The sequence below is a fragment of the Atractosteus spatula genome, unplaced genomic scaffold (assembly GCF_055471065.1).
Source record: "Atractosteus spatula isolate fAtrSpa1 unplaced genomic scaffold, fAtrSpa1.hap1 Scaffold_83, whole genome shotgun sequence".
NCBI classification, from domain to species: Eukaryota; Metazoa; Chordata; class Actinopteri; order Semionotiformes; family Lepisosteidae; genus Atractosteus; species Atractosteus spatula.
Window position 1 is genome coordinate 106,910 of NW_028296916.1, and position 17,173 is coordinate 124,082.

The 17,173-nt window shown below is 39.2% G+C and overlaps 2 non-coding genes across 2 annotated transcripts; both read left to right on the top strand.

Moving 5' to 3' along the window:
* Window positions 1–2,228: 2,228 nt before the first annotated feature.
* Window positions 2,229–2,310, top strand: trnal-aag (transfer RNA leucine (anticodon AAG)). Its single transcript has one exon. It is a non-coding gene; the product is annotated as a tRNA-Leu (tRNA).
* A 14,602-nt stretch (window positions 2,311–16,912) lies between these two features.
* trnaa-ugc (transfer RNA alanine (anticodon UGC)) lies at window positions 16,913–16,984 on the top strand. The gene has a single exon. It is a non-coding gene; the product is annotated as a tRNA-Ala (tRNA).
* Window positions 16,985–17,173: the final 189 nt, after the last annotated feature.

Genomic DNA, 17,173 nt, shown 5'->3' on the forward strand with positions numbered 1-17,173 from the left:
GGTCCAATTCCCCAAGCCTACTGACCTTATATGTCCATCCCTTCTCGTCAAAATTCGTATTTTCACAGGGTACCCTTCAGAAATTGCAGTATAGAATGAAAAAACTCCAATAGATCTCGGCCGCTGTTGGCGATTTTCCTTTAAAAACAAATGATTCTCCAGAAATTTTACGGAGTGTATCACTTACACCGAGACCGAGAAGTGTTAAGCTGTACATGAGTCTTTGTGGCTCGGTTGTTAACCAAAAGGGTGGTGGTTTGAGACCATCCAGGGATGCTATGAGCCTTTTAATGAACACACCCTCTTCACTTCATTTCTCCACGGCCAGTCTTGTACCGCAATCAAATACAGAGCCCGCAGGGGGCAGTAAGCCCGCATATATAGCTCACTGTGTATATAATGAAGAAGCAGAGGTTAGTTTCTCATCTGCATGTTGCAGAGCCTTACGCAACTTGTACCAACAGTTGGGGTTTGATCCCTGCACGGGCTATTAGTTGAAAGACCATTGTAAATGACGTGTAACAGCTTTATCCAGCTGGCTTTTATGTTTCATACTAAATTGCTATCTTGAAACCAAAATAATTAGAAATATGGAACACAACCGTTGTTCCCCAAGAAGGAAAGCTGTTTTACACTGACGTCACTCCTTTTTATTTAATCCAGATTTTAAAGACAACTCCGCCCTCAAAGAAAAATCAAAGGAAAATGTTGTATTAGCACGAGCTGCACAGGCTCTGAATCAGACCATTTCAATTAGTCTGATCAGTGCAGGACAAGTTAATGTAGAATTATTGCTTTGTCTATCTCTTGTTTGTATATAAATGAATGTCTCTGAAAACTTAATGTTAGTTTTTAATTTAGTTTTAGTTTTACGATGTAGGTCATGCGTTGACATATGCACAAACACACGAAATGTCTCATTCCTGATTCAGCTCATGCTCCATAGGAGAGAAAAGATTCCTCCTGTTTCTCGTACAACCATATCAGAACAGAAGCCCGTGTCACCCAGCTCTGATTCAAGATTGAGTCGCATCTTCAACATTTTGTTTTTGTTTCTGATCATTATTTTCTTTAGTTATGATCAATATTGAACTTTTTCTAAATAAAACAAAAATAATCAAACATGCAGGTAGATTTTTTTTAAAAGTATTAGGAGTTGAAAGGGCGCTCCTTCGGAATAGTCGTCAGAAAATGTGAGAAAAGGAAAGTTACGTAAACTCTCACACACAGCATTAAAGATTGGAATCTGATCATAAAAAACTAGCTGTCTCCCCGTCGGTAATCAAACCCCAGATTCCCGCGTGACAGGCAGGAACACAAAAAACTTTACTAACTAGGAGCGTTTGCTAGCTATTAGGAGGCATTTACTCTTAATTATGTAACTGTTTTGGGTTTCGACTTTAATTTTCCCAATACCAGTTTTTTACAAAAGTAAAGGCACACGGCACATCACGTCCGAGTTTAGTGACAACTACCTCAGAGATTGTAAGCTGGGTAGTTTCAGATCACTTTTTTTTAAAGGTTCAAGCAAACCCGAATACCTTTGCAAGAGACATTTCAGAATCCCAGTCAAATCCAGTACGATTGCTGGATCCTTCGAATTCGACTGAACTATAGCACAGATCTGCAGTCCACCATTTGAATACTGTGGGTGTGTTGTATAAGCCACACGGCCAAAATAGTTCTAAAACAGGAGATGCATCCTCGTTTAGGAATGTGGTATAAAGTGAAATGGTCTGGGAAGAGTCCTACGTTTGAACAGTTCAAAATAGACGTAAAGGGGTATTTACGGACTCTTTCGAAATGTAAGAACAAGCTTTGTGGACCTTATCTTTATTTACCTTGTGTAATCGTTTTTCATAAAGTGTAATTGTATTATAGCATGTGCCCCTGATGATTTTCTTCATACGTTATATGTGCTCTTGTTTGTATTGTATGTAGTTTTGTTGTTCAAATAAAACGTAAAAGACACAACTTTCCGGATGCGGCTGCTGTAAAAATAAAATGACATCAAGGGTGCTGTACGCAGAGGTCTGAAACCTGCTCCACAGAAGATCTTTATCCAGAGGTGTTAAAGAAGTCAAGATCTCGCCATGAGAGGGGAAGCATCTCAGAAAAAGCAGGTGCAGTCGGTTCCACGGTCATAACGCCACTAAGTTGGGCGACAAGAGCAAAACCCACCCGACCTCCTCCGAGCAAGTAATGAGACAAAGAGACAGCGCACAGCGGGTAGTGTGGCCGAGCGGTCTAAGGCGCTGGATTAAGGCTCCAGTCTCTGCGGGGGCGTGGGTTCGAATCCCACCGCTGCCAGGTGCTTCTGTCAGGACCCCCTTTCAGCTGACGTCAGACGAAAGGGAGGGAAATGCTTTTTGGCAGTCTCTCGAGAAACTAAGCAAAGTGTTTAAAGATACTTTCTCAGCTTGACATCAAGGCACAAAACAAAAACCATCTTGCGTCCTCTTAACCCAAAAGCGCTTTGCCACTTTTTGCGTTATGCAGGGAACGACGTCTGCCCAGATCACTTTTGTGTCAATGCAAATCGTAGTGTGCCCTCCGTTTTAATGTTGGCTGTGCTGGCGTGCCGCTTCTGTCTGTGAAACTTGAATGTTCTGCTTCTTCACACCGAATCGTTGGCGGGGGTTGAGCTTGTTAAATCTTTGCGCATAGCGCTCCTTTGGAAGTACTTTGTCCAAGTTCAAAAGCGATCGTGGCATTTACTTCATGCGTTCAAGAAGCATGCCTCGCACGACAGATTTAAATGGGGAATGGAGCCTGCTTCTTGCTGGTTTTCCTGTGGTTGCAGTTACAAAGTTGATCGTGCTTTCACATTCTGTTAACAGTATTCACTGGCTGAACTTTATCAGTTGGTTCGTAAAGGAATCTCTGCTTCGGTTCCAGAAAAGTCATCTGTAGTGTGTTTTTTTCCGTGCCCATGGCAGTCTTTTAAAGCTGGTAGTAATGGCGGCGAAGTTAATTTTTTATCCTCTTTAAAAGAATAAGAACGGGCTGGGGCAAGCTGCATTTACCACTCTTTCAGCTAACCGCCGAACTCGCGAACTGATTACACTGCAGAGCCACAGGCGCCTCGCTTTTCTCCATTCTCTGGGTTAGGGTGAAAAAAAAACACTGCTGGTATTAGCTGGCCTGCTGGGAGTACCTCTTCTTCACTGATAAGCAAGATTTGTGTTTCATCTTTCGCAAGCTGTATAGATTTCTTTCAAAACAAGTTGTTCCAGAAAGGAAACGAACACTTGCATTCACCTGAATTAAAAGGCATGGGATTTGCCCATAAGGATAAATTCTGTACAGTAAGACAGGAAGAAAGGCACCGCTGGGAATCGGACCCAGGATCTCCTGTTTACTAGACAGGCGCTTTAGCCAACTAAGCCACGGCGCCGGCGAAGGGCCGTCCTTTGACAGCCACTTGGACACGTCTCAACTGCTCTGAGACATCTGCGTTCGGTGTGCACCGAGCCTGCTCGCCTTGCAAGTTGCCTCATTTACAGATGCAGCCATTCAAAATGCGCAGGCGATACCGCATTATTTTCAGGTATGCTGTACGCAGTCTACCGCAAGTTACCGGTAAATACCGCAAGTTACCGGTAAATACCGCTAGCAAAATAATAGTATCCGGAATTTCCGCAAGGTGGAGCTAATAAAGCTCAACCTCTCATGTTTGAGCTGTAGCCATCAAAGTCTTTAACGAAGATATTAATAATAGTATTAATAATAAATGACCTTGGACAAGCTGTAAACTCAAAGTATTGCCCTGGTCCACATTCTTTTTTTCATTGACCGTCTTTGTAAAAGTAACACCACAGCATTTCGCAATCACACATTTTTTTCCAATCATGCAAAGTACAGTAATTTTTGAGAATCGATTCACCATGCCTTACACATGCTCATAAAAGAGATTGATTTAGGAACATAATCATATTACCGTATGCAAACTGTACTGTATACAGTATGTATATGTATATTTAATGTCTTAACTGTGCCCGTTTAAGTATTGAATATTCATATCTAATTTTACCACTGAAGGGAAATCTTAGTAGCTGAGCATAAAAAGAATAGGAGCATACTGCAACGCGTGTGAAGGCCATAAACGATATTAATTTTGGAACATAAACATACAGTATATGGCTGGTCTCGGTACTTTAAAGAAAACATACACGAAACATGGTTTCATTATGACCAGAATCTGTCTTGAGATATTTTTAACTTGATTTACAGTATTTGAGAGATATGTCTTAACACCGATACTACAGTGCTTAAGTACTGCTCACGTATATGTTTCTAGGTTTATATTATGCATTTCATACGGTCAAATTACTTTTGAGCAACTAATAAGAAGCGCGAAACGGTATGCGTTTTAGTTTCGTTTTGTGCTGGGACCCGTGGATTGATTAGAGATATCAAGTACATACAAGTCATTTTTTAAATGTTGTAGCTCGTCTTGAAAAAATGTTACGAGTACATCATCTATCAACAATTACACAGGTTCTGTTTCCATATTGCGGATTTTGGTTACGTAATATTATTTTCTAGATTTCACGTTGTGAATATATGATTTGGGCAAACAGAGCCGCAAAGAAGTACATTATGGGTTGTTGTTTTTTTTTTGCAGTTTTATCTAGAACAAGCGATGCTTAAACCTTTGTCTGATTCTTGTGAAACTATCCACACGACAGTTACAGTACCTAGGAGTTGACTTCAGTGATGTCACTGATGGGATGTTTCTAAAAATCCATCCTCTGTAAAACATCTTCTCTAGTTGTCCTGCATATGTATTCACTAATGAAGCTGTGTGTTCTGAGCCTGGATCTCTACATTTCTGTATGAACCAGCTTAGAGGGCTAAAGACAGCTTGTGTTTAAATTGAGTGTAAGGCAATTTATGCTTCTAAAGTCATGGTCAGCATTTATTATTGTACTGTGCTGTAAACTTGTTCTGTGCCAAGTCACATTATTTTATAGCGTTTTTATAGCGTTATCAAATCCGGTGGCGCTGTGTGTTAGTTTCCTGACTCCCATGTCACATGGTCTGTGATTGAAACCTGTAATACCGGTTTAATTCGTCACAGCCAGCACTCCGGTTGTAAAGTAGAAGCAGGCGAGATTTCCAGCGAAAAACACCTCCCCCTTCTTCAGGTGTGAGGGTCTTCTGCTCAGAATGAAACGCTAAAATGTAATGTAGGCTCTGAATGGGTTCAATTGTGATTTGGGCTTGATTAAGGTCGCTGCCTTTCATCTAAAACCCTACTTGAATCCTTCTAAACTAAAAATCAGTGTTAGTGAGTTCTAAATAAAGAGGTATCCAGGTAACAGTGAAACGGGCGGACAGTCTGGGGAGATCGCCCGTTTTCCATGTAAATGGTTCCCTGGTTCCGCACCCCTTGGTGTTTCTCTCGCTCTCTCTTGGGTCACCTGATCATTAGCTCGAAAGATGTGAGTGCTTTGTGTATATTCTAATGGTAGTGGGGGCAGGGTGTGTGGGAACAGGTTTGATTGAAATTGCATTGGAGATCTATGTTCTTCACACCTGAAACATTTTCTCTGAAAGCATTTTCTTCGCAGTTTAACCGATCTTGTTACAGCATGTTACAGTTTACTATTATTAACCATATTAATTTTAAGTGCTTAATGTAAAATCTTGTAAAAATATATTTTCATTGTTCAAATATACATTAAGTCTGACTATCATATAATAAGTTAAATACAAAACTAAAGAAAAAATAGGGTTAAATATAATTCAAAATATTTTGCTAACAATGTTAACTGTTTATGAATAATAAAATGTATTAACTAAGGAGTAGGATGGCACAGTTGTTAGTATGTTTTTTGTTTTGTTTCTTTTTCATAAATACAACAGTAGTACCTGATGTCTCAGTGGCTTTCAAAATTAAATTATGCATCCAAACCTGTGAACTAGAATGATAACTAAGATATCTATCCATTTATAATGGTGGCAAAGTGGTTAGCATTGCTATCTTGCAGCACTGGGATCCTAGGTTCAATTCCTGCCATCCTGTGTGTGTGGGGTTTACATGTTCTCTCTGGGTTACATGGTTTTTCTCCATATGTGTGATATGACTCCCTCTCGCACTCCAAAACATACTGGTAAGTTAATTGGTTTATGGGAAAACTGGCCCTGGTGTGTGTGTGTTTGTGTATGTCTGTCCTGTGATGGACTGGCGCTATGTCCAGGGTGTATTCTGCCTTGTGTCCGTTGCTTACTGAGATAGGCTCCAAATCCTCTGTACTGGATAAAGAGATTAGAAATGGAAGTAAAGGCACTGTGTGGATGGAACTATACACAGTGTTAGAAACCCACTATGAAATGGCAGCATCTCACTGAGAATAAAACATTTTATACTGCTGGCTTAAGGAAACAGCCTTTCCACCTCTCTTGCACATCAGTATCCATACCTAGTTATTTAAACAAATTGCCTCTAATTATAAACATCTTAATATGCTGGCTCTGTGGATCCGCATCAGCTATGTTTGCCCATTCCTTCAATTCATGTGCATCCAACACACAGTTCAATGCCAGCAACTACACATAATCTAAAATACAATCCTTATTTCAGTATCTATGTAAACATATAGTCTGTTAACTTCATCATCTTCATCAAAAGTATGCCTAACCCCATTAGGAAGTGTTCTTGTTATAAGTGTATTCCTCAGCTTTCCCCAAACTATCTTCTTCTTGCCAACATCTCTAGTCTTTTATCCTGCAATAACTCAGTCAACACTTAAATCTCCAAAAGCTGCTTGTGTTAATTTCTTTAAATCACAAATATCATGTGTAAATACTGGGCATGTAATACTCTGCATTGTGGAATAATAGTTTATTTTAAAGGGAACTAGAGAAACTAAGAACTAGAGAAATCAAGAAAGGCTTTTTTTCTAGAATTAATAAATGCACATCCTGTTCACTGGGGAAATTAAATCCACACTGAGCAATCTTCAATATGTTCAGAATATGACAGCAAGAATCCTATCAGGGATGCATTACACCTGTTTTCAAGTCCTTGCACTGGTTACCTATCAGATTTCGAGTCAACTTCAAAATCCTTATCCTCCTTATATACTGTCCTACAACTGTTATTGTTGATCTCCGAATTATTGTACTTGACATGACTTCATTCAGCCTTTCCTGAACGTCTATGACAGGCAGAGAGAGTGCTGTTTCTGGTGTGATCTTTTGCAGCTGACATTTCACTGTTTTAAACGAACAAGAAATTAGATTGCTCATAAATCACTTATTCTATATAAACACAGCGTAATTGCCCTCCGAAAATCTTCTTTTTCTTGTTCGTTTTAGAGACCTTGATCGAAACTGATTTTAGATGTCAGAAAGGATTTATTTTCTCTGTATTTCCTACATTGCTTTGTCGAGATTTTAACTTTATATCTAACTTTATATCTAGGCTCAGATTTCAACTATAAATCGTACAGTAATTAATAGCAGTAAATACTGATGTTTATACATAAAAAAGTCATGCCTTGGAGTATGGACCCCCAAAGGAATGCCATAGACTCAAACTGCAAAATAAACACATACAGAAAGAAAGTATTTGTATTGTAATTGCAAATCCTGGTACTGTATGAGTGATTGGTATGACTTTCCTCATTACAAATCTCTTATTAGAATTTAAATTTCTCTGTAACTCCAGGTCAGAACAGAGAAAATGTAACTGCCTTAAGGAGTTTACGATTATGAAAAATAGAAGGATAAGCATGATACGTATGTCTTCTGTCATTTTCTAAGTCATGTTACTGAGCACCAAATCTTATTGAGAATATGAATCCATTTAAGGTTTATACCATTAAAGTAACGGTTTATTCCATGCTGAAAATGTTTGTACCAGACTTTTTTGAGGCCTGTTTAATTGTGTCTGAAGTCTGATGTTGTAAATTTTATTGTTAAAAAGATCCATGAAAATGTCACTACTAAAGTTAGCTGGTACTGTTGGTACTGTAAGTGGCAAGTAGAGCTCATATTTTAGATTTTGTGTAGTTGCTAGCGTTGAACTGTGTGTTGGATGCACATGAATTGAAGGAATGGGCAAACATAGCTGATGCGGATCCACAGAGCCAGCATATTAAGATGTTTATAATTAGAGGCAATTTGTTTAAATAACTAGGTATGGATACTGATGTGCAAGAGAGGTGGAAAGGCTGTTTCCTTAAGCCAGCAGTATAAAATGTTTTATTCTCAGTGAGATGCTGCCATTTCATAGTGGGTTTCTAACACTGTGTATAGTTCCATCCACACAGTGCCTTTACTTCCATCCATTTCTAATCTCTTTATCCAGTACAGAGGATTTGGAGCCTATCCCAGTAAGCGACAGACACAAGGCAGAATACACCCTGGACATAGCGCCAGTCCATCACAGGACAGACAGACACAAACACACACACACCAGGGCCAGTTTAAATCTAACCTCAGAACCTTTCTTTTCAGAAGACTTAGTGTCTGTATCTGCTTCATTTTCTAATTTTGGTAGCACCTCTAACTGCTTGTCTTTCTTATATGCATTTACTTTGTAATCTGTGGTCCTTTTATCTGTTTTTACATCTACTGTATTGCTTTGAGATGCCACCTTTAATGGTGATATATCAAATAAAGTTTTTTATTATTGTTATAGGGAAACATGATCAGATTGTCCCTGGTTCAGAAAAAAAGATCTAAAGTATACTAGTTTGTCACTCTTCTAATTCCCTTTGCTAAATGACTTTTCATACTAATCTGATCAATCTAACTGCCAGTTTTCTGTGCTTTCTCTATCCTGCTAGATTTGCAATTATTCTGAAAATTTTCATCTTGAAATAACTCATTTCTAAATACCTTTTTCACTGTTAACATCTTGCAGCAACTCTGCGACAAAATATACACTCTGACAGTTCATCCTGCTACCAACATTAAATAAAACAAATCTTAAGATTTCTATATTTATGTCTTTATTTAGTGGTTTCATTAGTGACAAAGGCTAAACTTTCTTGGAAAAATGTCTTTTATGTGTTGCAGAAAAAACTGACTTGCTTTAACAAAATATGTTTACAAATCCTTTCACCTGGCATTTTCATAGTTAGAAATTATGGAACGCTCTGTTAAAAGCAAGGGAGTTTTTATGTCCGTTGCAGTTCTTTTGCAACATGAATATAATTATATCGTTATTAATTTCTTGAGATACGCGATTCCATATTATATTCCCTTTTAATCAAATTCTAAAAGTATGCTTGTTGACTCCGGTATCGCGTTAGTTAAAGACTTCGATGCTTAAAATGTTTAGGGAGAAATGGAATACTGGTGTGTATGTTTTCTTTAAAGTACCGAGACCAGCCATATACTGTATGTTTAAGTTCCAAAATTAATATCGTTTATGGACTTCACATGCGTTGCAGTATGCTCCTATTCTTTTTATGCTCAGGCACTAAGTAAAAGGAGATGCTTCATATTGCTTGACTAATTTTAAAAACTAAGTTAGAAATGCAGACGCTCCCTCGGTACGCTGCTCTGGTGCGCCGGCTCTTACACAGTGCCTGTCTGCCGTAAGCGTTACAATATACATACCCAACACTGCTTGTACCCATCTGTCATGCAAATAAAACACCTTGAATTGAACTGAGGGGAGAGGGGGGAATACTAAAGCCAATACTGGCTCAATACCCTCGATGGGCTTTGACGTGCTAATGCGTTGGTTTAACAGTCCGGGTGTGGCAGGCTTCCAATGTCAACTCGACTTGATTGGAAGACAATGAACGTATTTTGTGATATTTAGAAATATAAATTTGTTTGGTGCGAGTGAGGTTTTATTTAATCTCTGACCAAGGGAAACGTTTCATTTTTTCAAAGAAATGTTTGTTAAAAAATAAAGTCATAGTTCTATGGGATTCAATCACAGACCATGTAACATGGGAGTCAGGAAACTAACACACAGCGCCACCGGATTTAATAACGCAATAAAAATGCAATAAAATAATGTGACTAGGCACAGAAAAAGTTTACAGCACAGTACAATAATAAATGCTGACCATGACTTTAGAAGCATAAATTACCTTACACTCAATTTAAACACAAGCTGTCTTTCTGTATGAACCTCTAAGCTGGTTCATACAGAAAATGTAGAAATGCATTAGCCTGATTATGATTAAAAAACACATAATTAAACACGCGTTTGCGATTTAAATCAGAACACGATTTAAATCAATATAAATGTTTATATTGTAACACATACTGTCCAGCCTCCATTTCTCTATAAAAATTTACTCTGTTGCACACACACACACTAGAAGCAGGAACCGCTGTCAGAAGGGAAGATATGTTCAAAATATCGCAAATATCGATCATGTTGCGATATTTTGAAATATAAAAGTCAATTGATTGTCCATAATATCGCTATTCTATTTTTTCGAAGAAATGTTTGTTAAATGAAAAGTCCAGAACCAGCTGGATTCAAACACACAACCTGCCAGTTGGTAGTCACACACCTAGACCAGTAGGCTACAAGACAGGTCGCATGAACAGGCAGGCAAAACAGCCCTACACAGCCCTGTCGCAGTACACGGATATAATCATACCGTTATTAAATTCTTTAGATACGCGATTCCATATTATATTCCCTTTTAATCAAATTCTAAAAGTATGCTTGTTGACTCTGGTATCACGTTAGTTAAAGACTTCAAAGCTTAAAATGTTTAGGGAGAAATGGAATACTGGTGTGTATTTTTTTCTTTAAAGTACCAAGACCAGCTATATACTGTATGTTTATGTTCCAAAATTAATATCGTTTATGACCTTCAGATGCGTTATGCTCCTCTTCTTTTTATGCTCAGCTACTAAAATTTCCCTTTAGTGGTAAAATTCCATATAAATATTCAAAACTAAGTGGATTGAAATGTGCACAGTAAAGACATTGAATGATTAAATCTTTTCACTACCAACCAATGCACCACGAGTGCCCCTGTCGGTCATTTTGGCCAGCCAATCACTTACCGCGGTGCCCTACGGTGCCCTGCGGGTTGGTTACTGCACTGCGGGTTTTTACCGCTCATTTTGAATGGCTGCATCTGTACATGCGATAGCTCCACCACTAAGAGAAAGGATGAGAAATGGCTTTTATCTGGCACTTTTCATGTCAGAGGATCTCAATCTGCTTTCCGTGTACAAGAGGATGTTCTACTCATGTAGCTAAAGACGTAGACGACAGTGCTCCACTGAAATCTTGATCTCACAACCCTCGGCATGACTCCGCTGTGTTCTGCTTTAGACAAAGGGGGGAAAAGACTTCTTTCATCACACGTTTTGCACTGTTTACGGTGTTTGCAGTGCTCTTTCTTTAATGAAAACCAGGAATCGGCACCATATGAGGTGTGACTAGATAATATTGGAACAAGTAGCCTCGCCATTCCATGCGTGACGTGAGCAAAGTGTAATTCCTGTCTTTATAGTGTGCTTGTTAGAGACTTAGCTGGCACCCAGAGCGCTTTAAATCCGGGAGTCAGCAGCCCAAGACAAGAGAGCTTCCTTCGTCTATGTTTTTTGCGTGAAGGGGGGAAACCATGCGTGTGCTGCAAACGATCTTAATATCGAAGTGCCGTCCCACATAACCGATCTGAACAATCTGCTTTACAGAGGAGCACTGCCGGAGCTTATTGTTGGCAAACTGAAGACCAGGCCGACCTCTTCTGTGACTCTTGAACACTGAATCTCAAGGTTGTGAATTCAAGCTCCAGGCTGGCGGGAAATTCCATAGGTAATGATCACATTTTCTTGCATGCTAATCAAAAGAAATATTAAGAAACTTTTCCCGATACCAGTTTTTTACAAAAGTAAAGGCACACGGCACATGTGTGCCACATCACGTCCGAGTTTAGTGACAACTACCTCAGAGATTGTAAGCTGGGTAGTTTCAGATCAGATCACTTTTTTTTATCAAAGGTTCAAGCAAACCCAAATACTTTTGCAAGAGACATTTCAGAATCCCATTCAAATCCAGTACGATTGCTGGATCCTTCGAATTCGACTGAACTATAGCACAGATCTGCAGTCCACCATTAGAATACTGTGGGTGTGTTGTATAAGCCACACGGCCAAAATAGTTCTAAAACAGGAGATGCATCCTCGTTTAGGAATGTGGTATAGAGTGAAATGGTCTGGGAAGAGTCCTACGTTTGAACAGTTCAAAATAGACATAAAGGGGTATTTACGGACTCTTTCGAAATGTAAGAACAAGCTGTGTGGACCTTATCTTTATTTACCTTGTGTAATCGTTTTTCATAAAGTGTAATTGTATTATAGCATGTACCGCTGACGATTTTCTTGATACGTTATATGTGCTCTTTTTTGTATTGTATGTAGTTTTGTTGTTCAAATAAAAAATAAAAGACACAACTTTCCGGATGCGGCTGCTGTAAAAATAAAATGACATCAAGGGCGCTGTACGCAGAGGTGTGAAGCCTGTTTCACAGAAGAACTATATCCAGAGGTGTTAAAGAAGTCGAGATCTTGCCATGAGAGGGGAAGCATCTCAGAAAAAGCAGGTGCAGTTGGTTCCACGGTCATAACGCCACTAAGTCGGGCGACAAGAGCAAAAGCCACCCTGTTTTATCCAGGCAGGTAATGTGGCTCAGTGGTTTAAGGCTCTGGCTTAAGGCTTCAGTCTTTTCGGAGGTGTGGAATCCAATCCCATTGCTGTCTGGTGTTTTTGTGTTAGAACCACCTTCCTACTGTTTAGGAATCCAATGGGGGGACATGTGTTTTTTTGATAAATGGAGCAAAAGCTATTTTATCAGCTTAACATCAAAGCAGGGAAAAAAAATGTTTAGTCTTTTCAACACAAATTCTCGTTTCCACCTTCAGCAGGGAAGTTTGTCTACCAAGATCACTTTTGATTCAGTGAAAATCACAGTGTGCCCTCAATTATGATGTCGGTTGTGTTCCTTTTATCGTTCTGCGTCTTCAAGTCGAGTCGTCCTCAGAGGTAGAGCTGATAAAGTCTTTCTGCATAGCGCTCTATCAGAAATAACTTGTCCAAGTTCAAAAGAGATCGTGGGTTTTACTTCAAGCGATCACAAAGCATACCTCACATGTCAGATCTAAGTGGGGAATTGATTCTGTTTTTTTTATGTTCTGCTAGAGTATCTATTGGCTTGCCTTTATCAGCTGTGTTGGAAAGATAATCTGTGCTTAGTCTCAGAAAAAAATCATCAGTACCGTCATTTTATTCTGTGCGTATGGCTGTTATTTAAAGTATATAAAAATCACGAGTTCATAGATTTCTCCAAATATCAACGACACCTTGTAAACCTGTGATAAGAATTCCTTCAATCCAATAGTTTCACTCCAGGGAAAAGGCAGGGAAACATAGAGAATTCTTATTTAAAGACAACATCCGTATTGGATTGCATGTAAGCAGGCATCACTCAGAATTCCTAATATGATTCTGAATTCAGTTTTGCAGTTCTTTAGTGTTTTACTACTTTCAGAGAGTCCTTTATTGACCTTGCTGAAGCAGAGAAGCGACATAATCACAAATGTGACCAGTTTTTTTGCTGTTTCTGGTTAATAATGATTATTATTTTGTATTTTGATTAGTATTTTTCGTAGCATTCTTCCTCAGCTTTTAAGTTATTTGGTGAGCAAGAACCACTGAGAACGAGTCTGAATGTGTGAGCCCATTTCAAAAAATAAAAAAAATAAGTTATATAAATCAAACCTTTTCTTCTGTAGTAATTTCATTTGATATTAAAATTAGTCCTGATTTACAATTTTTGGACATGGTTCATCTTAAATAATTTTGTAATAAGTTTCAGTTTAGGAAAATCATGCCCAGAAGCTACCAAAACTGGTAATGTTCACATAATGTGTAATGCAATAGCAGCAGTTGGGGTGGGAAACAAAAGGCATCTTTTGGTATGAATCCTAAAACTTCATAGAGGGCGTTCTAGGATTTCTTGCTTCAGATAAAGCTGTCAATACAACATAGATTTCTACTCAGTCAATATCAGCAGTGTTATCACTACCAAACGCTAAATATAGATCCTGGCAATACTTCATGAGTTGTTCATTAGAAAATTGTTTATGTTTTTTTTAACATATTTTCAATACCAGACAAAAAGTCGAAAGTTTCAATTTCATGCAACTGATGAAATCTCTCTTCGATGGAAGTTATAAGTACAGTACATCCAAAATACTGCGGAATCAATCAAATTTACATGTTTCTTGTGGATCCAGAAGATCATTTTGAGACTCAAAACATGCCTGTCTTTTCTTTTTTCGAGGACGAAGGAGTAGCAGCAGGAGTAGCAGTAATGGCAAGAACATGTTTAGAGTTCAGCACTTCTCATTTCTAATGCGGAGCCATCGACTCGGAAAGCACCAGCCCCGATAAAATAAATTGCAGAATTGCTGCTTACACGCTTTGAATTGCTGGCATTCTCTGAAAGCGTTCCTTTTTGAGGGTTCATGAAATTCCTCACATTTGAGCCAACACTAAAATATTTCATTCGGGGTCACCTAATTCATAGTGCAAACCGAATCTACAGGGGAATGCTGTGGCACATGAAGCCGTTTGTTATTCTGTTGTGAGGTGTGAGGGGCGGAATGCAAATCGAGTTGGTGAATAGAAAATGAAACAGGAGTCACTTCTTGAGCTACAAATTCCAAAAAGTATGAAAACCTGTGCATTTTAACAGTGCAGAATACTCACAAATTGCACTGAGTTGCTTGCTTTCTTCTGCTGCTTTTATATTTCAGTCATTCACTGTCAGCTAGCACTGGAACAATTCAAGAGAGGTAAAAACAGAAGCGGTCAGGATTTGAACCCACGCCTCCATTTGGAGACCAGAACACCCAAGCCAGCTGAAAAAACACACATCTTTGAGTCTGGCGCCTTAGACCACTCGGCCACCCTGACAAGCAAAAGCAAGTGGTGTGCTGAATGCACCAGTAGTTGACTAAACTGAGATTCTTCCCTGAAATTATTTGCTTGCGAAGAGCCAAGTTGCCTTGAATGGATCTTGGAAATCAAATATACGGATGGATTGTTATTCGGTTGTGAGTTTTGAGGGGTGTATTATAAATTGAGTTGGTGAAAAGGCGCTTTATGTTAGTCTGTCGGGAGGCTGCACAAGGTGTTTAGAGGGAGAACTTCTAAAAGACCGGCCCTCTATGTTTAACATCAAGGCAGATTTTTTTTTTCTCAATGGAAATGCTCTTTGGCGCTTTCAGCTTTACGTAGGGAACAACGTCTGCCGAGATCACTTTTGAGCCAGTGCACATGGTAAAGTGCCACCAATTATATTTAATATTGGCTGTGGTAGCGAGCTGCTTTTGTTTGTGAAGCTTTTACTTCTTTAAGCTGAATCATCGGCAGGACTAGCTTATTAAATCTTTGCTCATAGCGCTCCATCAGAAATACCTTGTCCATGTTCAAAAGAGATCAGGGGATTTACTTCATGCTTTCACATAGCATACCTTACACGAAAGATTTAAATGGGGAATTGATTGTGCTTCTTGATGTTGTTCCTGTGGTTGCCTTGGTTACAATGGTGAACGTTCTTCCATGTTCTGCTAGAGTATCCACTGGGTGAGCTTTATCAATTGGCTCGGATAGGTCATCAGTGCTCCGTCTCCAGAAAAATAATCAGCACTGTCTTTTTTCTGTGCACATGACCGTCTTTTAAAACGTGATTATGAAATCACGCGTTCATTGATTTCTCCAAATAACAACAATACATTTTAACCCAGCGGTTAGCATTCCTCCAATCCAATAGTTTTACTCCAAGTAAAAAGCAGCGCAATATATAGAGAGATGATATTCAAAGATTTCAACATTCTTATTGGATTGCCTGTATGCAGATATCGCTCAGAATTGCTAATATGATTTTAATTCAGTTTTTCTCTACTACTTTCAGAGTCTTTTATTGACCTTGCTGAAGCAGAGAAGTGACATAACCACAAATGCGACCAGTTGTGCAGCTGTTTCTGGTTAATAATGATTAATGCGGAAAAAAAACAGCTCCTTGCATTAAGAGCAAGAGCAACCAACGCGCTTGCTTGTTGAGTTGGGTATTTTCCGAGCTACTCTTTTGCTCCCTTTTTGACCAAGACACAGATGTGTGCTGATTGGTTGAGAGTTTGGCGGGCATTGGAGACCCACGTGGTGTTACCACGCCCTGGCAATCCCTGATTGGTTGATGAAGGTGAGATATGAGTCACTTACTCCTGACACTTAGGAATGCAGTCCAGATGTCCATTCGGCACTCCCTAGACAGATAGGTGCCAATGGATGACCATTGATCATGATAGCCAGGCTTAGCTAAGTGCATCTCCGTTTGGGAACTGTCCCTTATCAAAAGAAAACATCTTTAATCAGCCTGCATGAATACTTTCTCTGTGGCTGCACCACAGAGAGGGAGAGTGAGATGGGGCCTCATTTAGGAAAGCACAGCAACGCTTAATTCTGTCTTATTAACAAGCATTGCCGCTAGAGCTGTAAACTTATTTGGCGAGCATGGACCTCTGAGAAGGAGTCTGAATCCATCAAGAAGACAGGAATTCTAATATCGCACTGCCGTCTTGTGTACAAAATATTTGTTCAGCTCTAACGTCTGTGTGCGTTGACAAGGCATCTCAAAAGGATGTATTAAATAAGAAAATGATCCTTTCTGTTACCATTCCTGTAGTTGGAGCATTGTTTCACCCTTTTACGTTCTACAATATTTACAGACAAGGTTTTATCACTGGAGTTGTACAGAACAAGTGTGCATCAGTCCATGAAAATCATCAGTACTGCTGTTTTTCTATGCATAGTTTAATCAAGAGCACTTAAAAGATGCAAAAGATGGATTGTGTTCTGTGAGCACCTGCACATCTCTAAGTCACTTCCACAGCCTTTTATGTGGGGGATGTAGCTCAGTGGTAGAGCATATGCTTTGCATGTATGAGGTCCTGGGTTCAATCCCAGGCATCTCCAAGTGCTTTATGTTACTGTGCTCACATTGCTGTCTTCTGTTGAGTGAGAACTCTTTGCTCGTGCTCATAGAGAGCCAGGTTTACACAATTAAACTCGAAGTGCTACAGTGTTCTCTGCAGTTTTAAATGTACCTCCAAAGCATTTAGTTCTGTTAACTACCAAAGAATGTGAACTAATTTAAAGTCACAT